The following is an 11,046-nucleotide window of genomic DNA, read 5'->3' as shown; positions in this document are numbered from 1 at the left end:
TGGGAAAGTTGTTGGGACAAGGAACCTTTGGAGAAGTTTTCCTTGCAAAGCAAGTCAGTTCTGGAATTCAGGTATGGCTGAGCGTGGTGTTAATGAATGAGGTTTGGATGTTTTATAGTTTGTTGATACTTTTATTCATGTCTCAGAAGGTGGTGAGGAAAGAGGTACCGGCGGTTTCACGAGTCTTCTGTCATGTCTGCTTCCACTCTTCATGATCACAACAAAAGTGAACATTTTCAATTGGGATGAACACAATTCAAACATAACGTAGACCAATTGTATCCCTGACAACAAACGATCAACAGAAGCCAATATGACGAAACTCACCCTCACTCACTCCTGCGTGTTACTGCTCCTGCCAACGTTGAGTAAATGTTTGGGACGGTTGCCTCACCTGTGCTTTTCCTTGAAATTGTAACCAAATATAAGATGACATCATGCCATTATGCACTGACTTCCATGTTGTGAGCAAGTTTATTTCATTGTCAACAGTGAAGCTGGAAGTTTGATTCTGAGGAACAAAATGAATGACTGAATGAATGATTGATAATGGTTTCTCTTCGTAGCGGAAGATGACCGTTCAGCTGTCACATTTCAATGGCGAGATGGACTCCTTTTTGTGGTGTTAGAGTTTCAGCCTGCAGGGCAACCAACCACACTCTGAGATAGCAACCAGTGTAACCTGGTATCGAGGAATTTTCGAGAATCCTCGACCTTGTGCTACCTACCTCCTGTTTCGACAGGAATGTGGAATTGTTTCAGGGTGTCGGCGATAACTCACCTCGTCTTCACGACAGACACTGTGAGATCTTGATGTCCACCGACCAGTGAGTGCCTGCAGACGGATCCTCTGATTTAACGTCCATCCAATGGACAGTGCACACATTGATCCACACCCTGCGTGCCAAACACCGGGTGACCGTTTATAACTGGGTCAAGATTCAAACCCAATGTACAAACTCAAATGTGATTTCACACACCAATAAAATTATCCTTTTAGCCCTTAAATTAATTAATAATGAATGCAACATGGATATTTGTGGCCAAATAGCCAAAATTATTGTATGTTACATCTTTGTAAGGAAGCTCATCATAGAATTTGAAACGACTTGCCAAAAATCTGTCCTTATGCGTTAATTCTTGCTGTTTAAGTTTGGGGTTTACTGTGAAATATCGCCATTTGATGTTAATCGCAGTGCGCTCATCGGTAAAGTAAAGAGGATAGAGAAACAAATAATTAATATCACATTGCTGTAATCTTCATCCTGATGAAGCAGCACTTATATGGAAGGAAGGAAGGAATTCTCCCAGAAATGGTTTTCATTATGACTTGCAATACCCTTTCCCACCACGAGTGGTGCTATGCTATACATATCAACATAAAGAGAATTAGTGTCCTTCACCATGGGACAATGGATTTTTTTAACCGCCTCAAACCTTGCTGGGCACTCGTAGAATACAACCATGAGTGTTCAATTCATTCTGTGCAGTGGTTCAGGAGTGTACATAAGTCAAACAAACAAACACACGCAAATACATTATTCAATTATAAATAGGGTGATTACATCTATCATCATGATCATCATTATCATCATCATCACAAGCCTGGTCTTGGCTTAATGGTTAGGGTGGCTGGCTCAGGATCTTAGGGTCCTGAGTTGGAGCCCCGTTGGTTGCTGAATTAACACCAGGTGGGGTTGACTCAGCCTGTCATCCTTCTGAGGTCGGTGAAATGAGTACCAGTGTACTGGTGTCGGGGCACAGCTGGGCACAGCATCAGTTGCATAATTGTGCCCGCAACAAAATGACAGTGACCCAGCAACAAAGCTGCCACATGCAAGAAGAAGAAGATCATCACAATGCTTCACCATACTCTGTTTCCAGAGTATTGCTTCCTCCAATGAGGTTACCTCACCAAGAACCAACCCTGAACATGTCACCACTCCATTGTTGCGTGCTAAAGCTGATAGCAGGAGTTTCGCCGATGTACCGGCAAATAATGGGCCACTTTTTGTGGAAAGTACCTTGTAATTTTAAATACGCACTTGCAAATGCTATCAGACAGGATATCCAGCTGAATATCCCTCTGCAGGTACTCATCTGTGTACTGTGGACTCATCAATGCAATATCCTGTTGACAAAGTTGTGGTGTACGAGGTGCAGTGGCACCCAATCACGTGATACAGCACAAAAGTGACATTTTGAAGTCGACCAGGAATTAAATCCAGAGATCACTCACAGAGAATATCCTCTCTCTCTCTCTCTTTCTCTTTCTCTTTCTCTTTCTCTTTCTCTTTCTCTTTCTCTTTCTCTTTCTCTTTCTCTTTCTCTTTCTCTTTCTCTTTCTCTTTCTCTCTCTCTCTCTCTCTCTCTCTCTCTCTCTCTCTCTCTCTCTCTCTCTCTCTCTCTCTCTCTCTCTCTCTCTCTCTCTCTCTCTCTCTCTCTCTCTCTCTCTCTCTCTCTCTCTCTCTCTCTCTCTCTCTCTCTCTCTCTCTCTCTCTCTCTCTCTCTCTCTCTCTCTCTTTCTCTTTCTCTTTCTCTTTCTCTTTCTCTTTCTCTTTCTCTTTCTCTTTCTCTCTCTCTCTCCTGGTTGTTCGTGAGTTGTGCGTGGGTGAGGCATCATGGCGGCTGTGCGAGTGTAGGTGTGAGTACTGTGTCGTGTGGGTGTTTTTCCTATCCCCTTTTCGCTCCCCTTGTATCCTTGTTTGTGTGTGTGAAGTTTTCCCCTTTGTTTCCTTTCTTTGTTGAGACAGGAGAGAGAAAGATAGCACACACACTAAGTGTTTCGCAGGCCTGTTCAGGACTTCCTGGTTTTTGGGCCTGCTTTACTACTTGCTGTGTTTCAACGTTTAGCCTTTTTCTTTGCTAAATACTTTGTTCATATTAATCTTTTGTTTCCCTCCACTTGCTAGTTTTGCTTGTGGCAGGTTTGCTTTTGGTTTCTTGATCCAGCAATTTACTTTGTATTATTTTACATGATGGCAAACATACGTTTGCAACATAGTGTGTATGAGGAACTCACTCCAAAGAACAGGGTCATAGTTTGTCCACCGGATGGAGTCAGTGTTGATGATGTCGTAATGGGTTTTAGAGAGCTCATTGGGCTCGAAAACATTCTCGCAGCGTCGAGGATGAATCAACGTGTTGTGCTAGTTTTTTGTCTGAAGAGCGATACGTTGCTCAGACGGTTGAATCCGGCTTGCCTCTCCCGCCGGATCTTTTTGTTTCTGTAAGTCCTTTGGACACACCTGCTGTTAAAATTATTATATCAAATATTCCACCTTTCTTTAAATGGGAGGAGATTATCTCTGCTTTAAGTAATTTTGGGACGGTTGTGTCACGGATTTCCGTGATCCCATTACGTTTGCGTTCTGGCGTTTCGGTTCGACACATTATGTCGTTCTGACGCCACTGTTATATTGTTTTGAAGAATGGTGCACGGTCACTTAGTACTGCTGTCACTCTCAAATATAAAGATCGTATCTACCGAGTTTATATTGCCACTGAAGGGATGACATGCTTTATTTGTGGCAAGCATAGACATTTAAAGAATGCGTGTCCAAAACCAAACGTTTCTCGTGGTGAGTCTCAACGTGTGGAACCTAATGAGGACTCTCAATGCCAGGAGCCCAGAATAAGCACGAATGATGCACCTGGAGCTGCAGAACCCAAGTCAAGCACGAGTGGTACATCTAGAGTGGTGGAACGTGCAGACACCTCCCATGATCAACCCTGGAAAACAAGTGCAGAAGTTAAAGAATCTCAAGTAGACGACGAGGGTTTTGTCACCGTTCACTCCTGAAGAAACAAGCGTCCAAACGTCAACGATCATGATGTAATTGTGAGCATTTCTAAAAAGCTTGCGCTATCAAGCAAACTACACGGTTCTCATGTAGATACAGCCAGCTCGCTCGCTGCTTTGGAAACGGAAAACAAATTTGCAGTTCTAGCTCCGGTGGATGTTGACAATGTTCCTGATCGTGTACGGGATGAACACGACCACGAATAAGAGGGTGGTGTTGTACCCCAAGAGGTAGATGTGACCACCTCAGTGGTTGCTGATGTCATCGACATTGAAAGTGAGCCTATGTTGGTCCCTCTCTCTACCAAAAGCGTAGTGGCTGAGACATCTGCGTTCCAGACAACTCCGGACGTTACAGATGTGGAGCGTGCGTGTTCTGCTTCGGTAACGGCTTTCTTCCTCCCAGCAGAAATGGAAATGCCTGCTCCACCTGTGGTGCATGGTTCAAGTATGCATCACCAATCAGACTATGATTCTGACGAGGCCTCGTCGTTTGCCTCTTGTGATAGTACTGAAGTCTGGAACGATCCAGGCTTATTTCAGGAACCAGAGGGTGTTCCGACTGTGCCCCCCCAGGAGATCATAAAATTTTTACAGCACACCTTCCATAAGAGACATGTTTAAATTCAAGATTCCTTTCCAGACATGCACAGTTTTATTACCACTGCAAAGTGGCTGCTCCTTCAGTCTGAGCAGTTTGGCATGACTGAGCCACAAATGTTTCGTCTGAGGAAGTGGGTTTTGAAAGCAAGGAAACTATTGCGTCCATAAGCCGGCCAATTGACCGATATCTTTTTCAAAATTCCACACTATGGCTTTCTCGATTGCTACTTTAAACATTAATGGAGGATGCTCAAATTTACGCAAAGCTGAAGTTCAGGAGCTTGTATTGAAGAACCACATTGAATTTTTACTCTTACAGGAAACCAGATGTAGCTCCTCCTGTATGAGCGAATGGGAGAGAATGATGAAAGGAAGGTGGTTCTTCAGCAGCTTAGAGTGTCCCAGAGCTGGGGTAGCCATCTTTGTACATCCCTCTCTCTGTAATCTCATTGTTGATTTTAATTAAATTATGAAAGGATATATATTCTCACTCACCTTCACTCTTAATGGTTTTAAACACACAATACTCAATGTCTATGCATTGAGTGACAGTACGGATCAAACTTGTTTTTTTACGCAGTTAGAAACATCCCTCACACACTGAGATTTTAATGGATTTGTTTGTATAGGAGGGGATTTTAACTGCACGATGGATTCTTCCATTGATCGCAATGGGAAAGAGCCTCACTCGGTGAGCATTTTGCCCCTGGCTGGGACTTTGACAACCTTCTCCCTTATTGACATTTGGAGGACTTGTAATCCATCAACACGACAATATACGTGGTGTCGTTGTTTAGATTGCTGTCTGTCCCTCGCAAGGTTAGACCGTTTTTATAGGAATAATGATTTTTTTTAATATTGTGACCCATACTGGTATCATCCCCAGTGGTTTCTCAGACCATCATATGGTCATACTTCGCATTCACTTACCAATTCGTAACCGAGGTGCTGCCGACTGGACTTTTAATGTAAGCCTCCTGGAGGATCATTTGTTCCTTGATGCCTTTCATGTTTTTTGGAGAACCTTACTCCAACGTAAACCCTCCTTTCCCCATCTTGTATAATGGTGGGACAATGCCAAAGCACAGATAAGATCTTTCTGGTAGCAATACAGAGCTTATCAAACTTGACATGACTCTGCCCTTCAATACCTGGTTGCCAGAGAAATACTATCTTTGCAATCCAACCTCTCAGCCTCTAATACCGAAAGGACCAACTTTTTGCTGGCAAAGAAAAAAGCCCTTATTGCTGAACTCTGTACAAAGCAGGCCAGGGGAGCTCTGATCCATCTCCGAATGGAAAATCTGTATCACTTGGATACTTCCTCCAAGTTCTTCTTCGGATGGGAAGTTCGGAAAAAAACAAGTCAGCAGATAGCCTCACCAAAAACGAAGGAAGGAAGAATAACGCATTGCCAAAAAGACATCTGAGTTTCACTCAAGGATTATTTCTCTGAACTCTACCAAGCCAAGAGCACTGATAATGAGATTGTGGAATCCCTGACTTCTTCCCTCCCCACCTTATCGGAATCCGCACGTCTACAACTTGACAAGAAAATAACTTTGGAGGAACTTCAGGCTGCCCTACATACTCTACCAACAGGAAAAGCCTCTGGACTCGATGGAATACCTGTAGAACTTTATAAAACCTTTTGAGACCTTCTGGGACCAGAGTTACATGAAGCTGTGATTGACGGTTTACGATTGAATCTGTTGCCATTAAGCTGTCGCAGGACTGTACTCGCCCTTGTCCCCAAAAAAGGTGACCTTCAGCAACCGTGCAACTGGCGTCCTATATCATTGCTTTGCACGGATTATAAAATTTTCTCAAAGGCTCTTACCATCCGGCTCAGACCCGTGATTGGGGAAATTATGCACCCTGGTCAATCCTATTGTGTTCCAAAAAGAACAAAACACGACTATTTTTATCATGTGTGACATGATTGATATCTGCACTCTAGAGGGAAAAAATGTTGGTTTGGTTTTTCTCGACCAGGAAAAAGCCTTTGACACTGTCGATCACCTCTATCTTTTTTCTGTTTTACGAGGGTTTGGTTTTGGGGGAACTTTTATCTCTTACATACAGCTCCTGTATAACAACATTTTTAGTATACTTAAAGTTTACAATATTTTATGTCAGCCTTTCCCAGCGAGTAGAGGCATTCGTCAAGGCTGCCCTTTGTCCGGCCTTCTATATTCCCTCGCAATCGAGCCTTTGCTCATTCAGTTGCGGGTACATCTTCATGGTTTTCTTCCCTAACCAATGGCGAACTCGGTTAAAGTAATTGCATTTGTGGATGATCTTTGTGCGGTTATCCATTCAGATGAGGATGTCTCTGCCTTGGTCCACTGTGTCCATGAATTCAGTTTGGCAAGCTCCACCAAAGTAAACTGGAAAAACAGCAAAGCTCTCTATCTTGGTCCGCAAAATGGCGCCATTCCTCCGAACCTGCCCGAGCAACTTGAATGGGTATGGGATGGAATTTTTTATATCTCGGTGTCTTCCTTGGCACTCAAAATTTCGTTTTAAAAAAAACTGGGAATTTTTAAGAAATAAAACTGAGAGACGGTTACTAAAATGGAAGGGACTACTTAGTCAAATCTCATATCCGGGGCAAACCCTTGTTATTAATAACCTTGCGGCATCAATGCTTTGGCATATTTTTATGGCACTACAATCCCCAGATTTAATTCTTGAAAAACTACAATCCATTTTTATTGACTTCTTTTGGGGGGGAGGCACTGGCTCTGGCCCGGTGGGCTAAGCCTGCCTATTGCCGAAGGAGGACAGGGGCTTGTTGCGGTTACCAGCAAAGTGATGGCTTTTTGCCTCCTTTCATTGCACAGGCTGTTATATACGGATGTTTCTTGGAAAGCCTTCGCTCACTGCCTGCTTCGGCAGGCAGGGAAACTTGGCTATGATCAGGAACTCTTTCTCATGGACACCAAGAAAGTTTTCATCACATCAGTGCCCCTGTTCTATCGAAGTATGCTGGAGGCATGACAGGCAGTCACCATCTGCCGTGATGACAGTAGCTACTCTCTCAAAATGTTTTTAAACGAGCCCATTTTTCTAAACCCTCTTTTTAACGGGGTTTGTGGTGATCGCAATTTTATGCAAAATTTTATTGATGCTGGATACACCAAGGTTAAACATTTTAGAACTCCTTTTCCTTTCAATGGAAGCCAGCTGCCGAGGTCGCTGTAGCCACTGGAATTCGGTCCATTCGAGTCATAGGGAGAATTTTCTCTGTAATTCTATGCTTTTTCAAGCAGTCCAAGTTAAAATGGACTCCACAGCTGGACTCCACACCTTCACTCCAACACCCCTTTCCATCACTTTCACTTCACTTTCAAGGTTTTATCCTTTTTAACTCAATGGAAAAACGTACTGTGAATCTTTTGTGTGTTAAAGTCCTTGTTCCCGAGAGACCTGCAGAACCACAAGCGCACTGGAAGAGCATGCTCCGGGTTACTCCTTCCACTGCAATCCAATGGCTTGTTATGCATAAGACGCCCATTGCCAAGCGTTCTGGAGACTTGCAGTAGTGGCTGGTGCACTACATTTTACCCTTGAATGTTTTGTCTCATCGCATATGCTCTAATAACGTGGAATTGTGCCCTTTCTGTGGTGTTACTGAAAATATTGTTGTGGAAATGGCCCTTAGTGTATTACTAAATATAGGATTAGCTCAAATCCCCCATTAAATACATGTTTAGCTAGGTTGTTCGGTAATTTGACGTTACATGTGTGTCGGGAGGTGTCATAGGCTGTTATTTGTTTGTGCAGTGGTGATGTACCAAGAGCTTCTTCTTCCTTCCTTCCCCTCTCCGGTCGCGGCCCCGCCCAGTCGGCTGAGAGGGAGTGGCCTGGAGAAGGAAGTGAAACTGAGGGGAGGAGCGAGTGGGCTTGGAGGCGAGCGAACGAAGGAAAGGCAGTGTGGATCTGCCACGAGAGCGTTGAGGTCGAGTCTGCCATCGGCAGTAGGAAAAACTGCATGAAGGTATTTGCGATCAACTTTTTGTGAAGAGCGAGCCGAAAGAAAGGCAAGGAAGGGACTGAATGAGGTCTGTCTACCATCGGCTGGGAGAGGATCTGCCAGAGGTCGAGTGTGCGATCGGCAGTAGGAGGAGCTGAACCTGAGCGACGAATCTGCCGAGGGAGGAACTGAACCTGAGGGTTGGGCTGCAATCTGCTTCGAGAGGACCTGGCTGCTGTGTGAGTCTGGAGTCGGCTTCAAGAGGAGGTCATCGACAGGTTCAACCTGCGTCTAACGACAGAGCCTCTGACTGTCCCTACTCACCTCATGGCTCGACGACGTCTTGGAATCCCATGGACCCACACACACTGCCGGAGCCCGGAACCTCGATTTGGCCTTGTCTGGTGAACAGGGCAGGCCTGGACTTGTATGCTGGACCTTGTGAAAAGCCAGCTTGAGCATACCACCGTGGATCTTTCGCTCTGGTGCAGTCGACCTCGCGGGGTCTGAATGCGGGAGAGTGCGTGCGTGAGGTCTGCGACAAATGGACGACGCCTCTATTTTTCCACGTGGCGTGTTCGAGCTGGGTGCTCGAATCCATTGAAATTGGCTTGTCACGAGCCACATTCATGCTTTTGATACTTTCCTCTCGTCCATGAAACATCACCAAGTACTCTGTCTTGCCTGCATGCTGTCCATGTCTTGTCTGCATGTCGTTTAAAGCTTATCTCGTTAGAGTTCCCTTCGAAACCCATAATCCGTAGCTCCCTAGTTAATAACGGGTTATAGATTGATTATAACATTGTCGTTAATGTTTTGCTTGTGTCGTGTTTCCCCAATGTGTCCCCAATAAATCTGGCTCATTCATATGAAGTTGCCACTTTGAATTAATTTGTGCCGCGTCGAGGAACGATTCGCTCGATTTGGAGATAAAAATGAAAATGGTTACAGACTGGTAAACTCCGCTCGGTCTTTGACAAAACCAGTCTGTAACCAGGGTCTATTCCCCCAGCTGGGGGAACAGGTGGCAAGGTACAGGTGTATTTTGGTATCGTGGTTCGAGACGTGTAACCCGAGAATTGTGCCGAACCAGCCGGCGTTAAAACCCTAGAGACGGCGGTGGTGATGGTGGCGCCGAATCGGTAACATTTGACTGTCGAGAGTCGGATGCGAAAACCCAACTCTGGTTGCGGACAGTGATTGACGCCACCGTCCGAGCACCCCCCACCCCTGGATCCGCAACAATATGTTCCACATTTTTATTGAGTGCCCAAGGCTGGCCCCCCTTTTTATGATCTTATCACATGTACTTCGAGGGCTAGGCCTTGTTTTTACACATTGTGTTTTATCTTCGGTTTTAGTATCTCTTAGCGATGCAAAAATGAGTGTCTTTTAGCAAATTATTTGTCTTCCGAGGCTATATACCTGTCAAGGAAGCATAGAATGCAAAATACCGACAATCCTGATGATGATGTAGTTCATCTATTTTAGCCTTTGTCACATCACGTTTGCACTTTGAATTTCATCTCAGTGATTACCTTCGCAAACTTCGTTTGACGAAGGTATTGTATTGACCCCTGTGTATTTATTTATTGGTAAATATGTGTGCGGATAACATTGCGCAAAAACGGCTGGACTGATTTGCATGAAATTTTCAGAGATGATGTGCAGTTACTCAAGGACACCAGGCGAAGCTTTTGGGAGCGATCGGATCAAAGGTCAAGGTCAAGGTCACAAAAGGTCAAAATCGTTTTTTTGCGATTAAAGTGTCAATTTTGTTCCGATTTACATCAAATTAAGTCCAAAATGTTCAGTATTCAAATCCCGATCCACTGATATAGTGTATGGTATAGTGTTTGCAACCCTAGTTAGTCTGTGGAAGTCAAAGGTCAAGGGGGTCACCAAAATGGAGTTTTTGATTGGGAAGCGTTGTGGACAACATTACACAAAAACCACTTCGCAGATTGTCATGAAATTTTGTGGATGTGTTTGGCATCACGAGAGGACAAATCTATTCGATTTTGGGAGCGATCGGATCAAAGGTTAAGGTCAAGGTCACAAAAAGGTCAAAATCGTTTTTTCGCGATTAAATTGTCAATTTTGTTTTTATTTACAGAAAATTAACTCCAAAATGTTCAAAATTAAATTCCCCATCCTCTAATATGACACATGGTATAGTACTTTTGTCACCCAAAGCAGCGGTTGGGGGTCAAAGGTCAAGGGGGTCACACAAATTCACATTTATATTGGAAAGCGTTGTGGACAACTTAGCGCAAAAAAAACAAAACGCAGAGGCTTTAATTGTTTTGGATTTGTTTGGCATCATGAAAGGACAAATCCATTAGATTTTGGGAGCGATCGGATCAAAGGTCAAGGTCACAAAAAGGTCAACATCGTTTTTTTCATGATGATGAAAACATTATCATGTTTTCTCCTTTCATTTCTAAGCGGATGCATGTCTTGCCCGATGTAATGTACACTGTTCTGTTGGCTAGCAGTGTAACAAATTCACCATTTCCATCATCTGTCCACGTCTTCAGCAGGAACGTGAGGAGCTCCTCCTTGTAGGGTCCACATCGTAGAACTTTCTTATACTGCTTGGGGACTGGTTGGTTCCCAGACTTGATGGTGTAGTGGAGTACACCTACGACGTCATCTCTCT

The 11,046-nt window shown here is 44.1% G+C and overlaps 1 long non-coding RNA gene across 1 annotated transcript in view; it reads left to right on the top strand.

The window, feature by feature from the left end:
• The window catches only part of LOC147018640 (uncharacterized), a 33,273-nt gene continuing 22,227 nt past the window's right edge, over nucleotides 1-11,046 (top strand). Inside the window, exon 1 of the long non-coding RNA XR_015062476.1 lies at nucleotides 1-71. This is a non-coding gene — a long non-coding RNA (uncharacterized LOC147018640). The remainder of the gene's footprint in view (nucleotides 72-11,046) is intronic.

Source organism: Eptatretus burgeri, chromosome 10, assembly GCF_056783735.1.
Source record: "Eptatretus burgeri isolate ZD-2024b chromosome 10, Ebu_testis_v1, whole genome shotgun sequence".
Lineage (NCBI taxonomy): Eukaryota > Metazoa > Chordata > Myxini > Myxiniformes > Myxinidae > Eptatretus > Eptatretus burgeri.
Note: the sequence above shows the minus strand (reverse complement) of the source record. Positions and strands in the feature narration are given on the sequence as shown.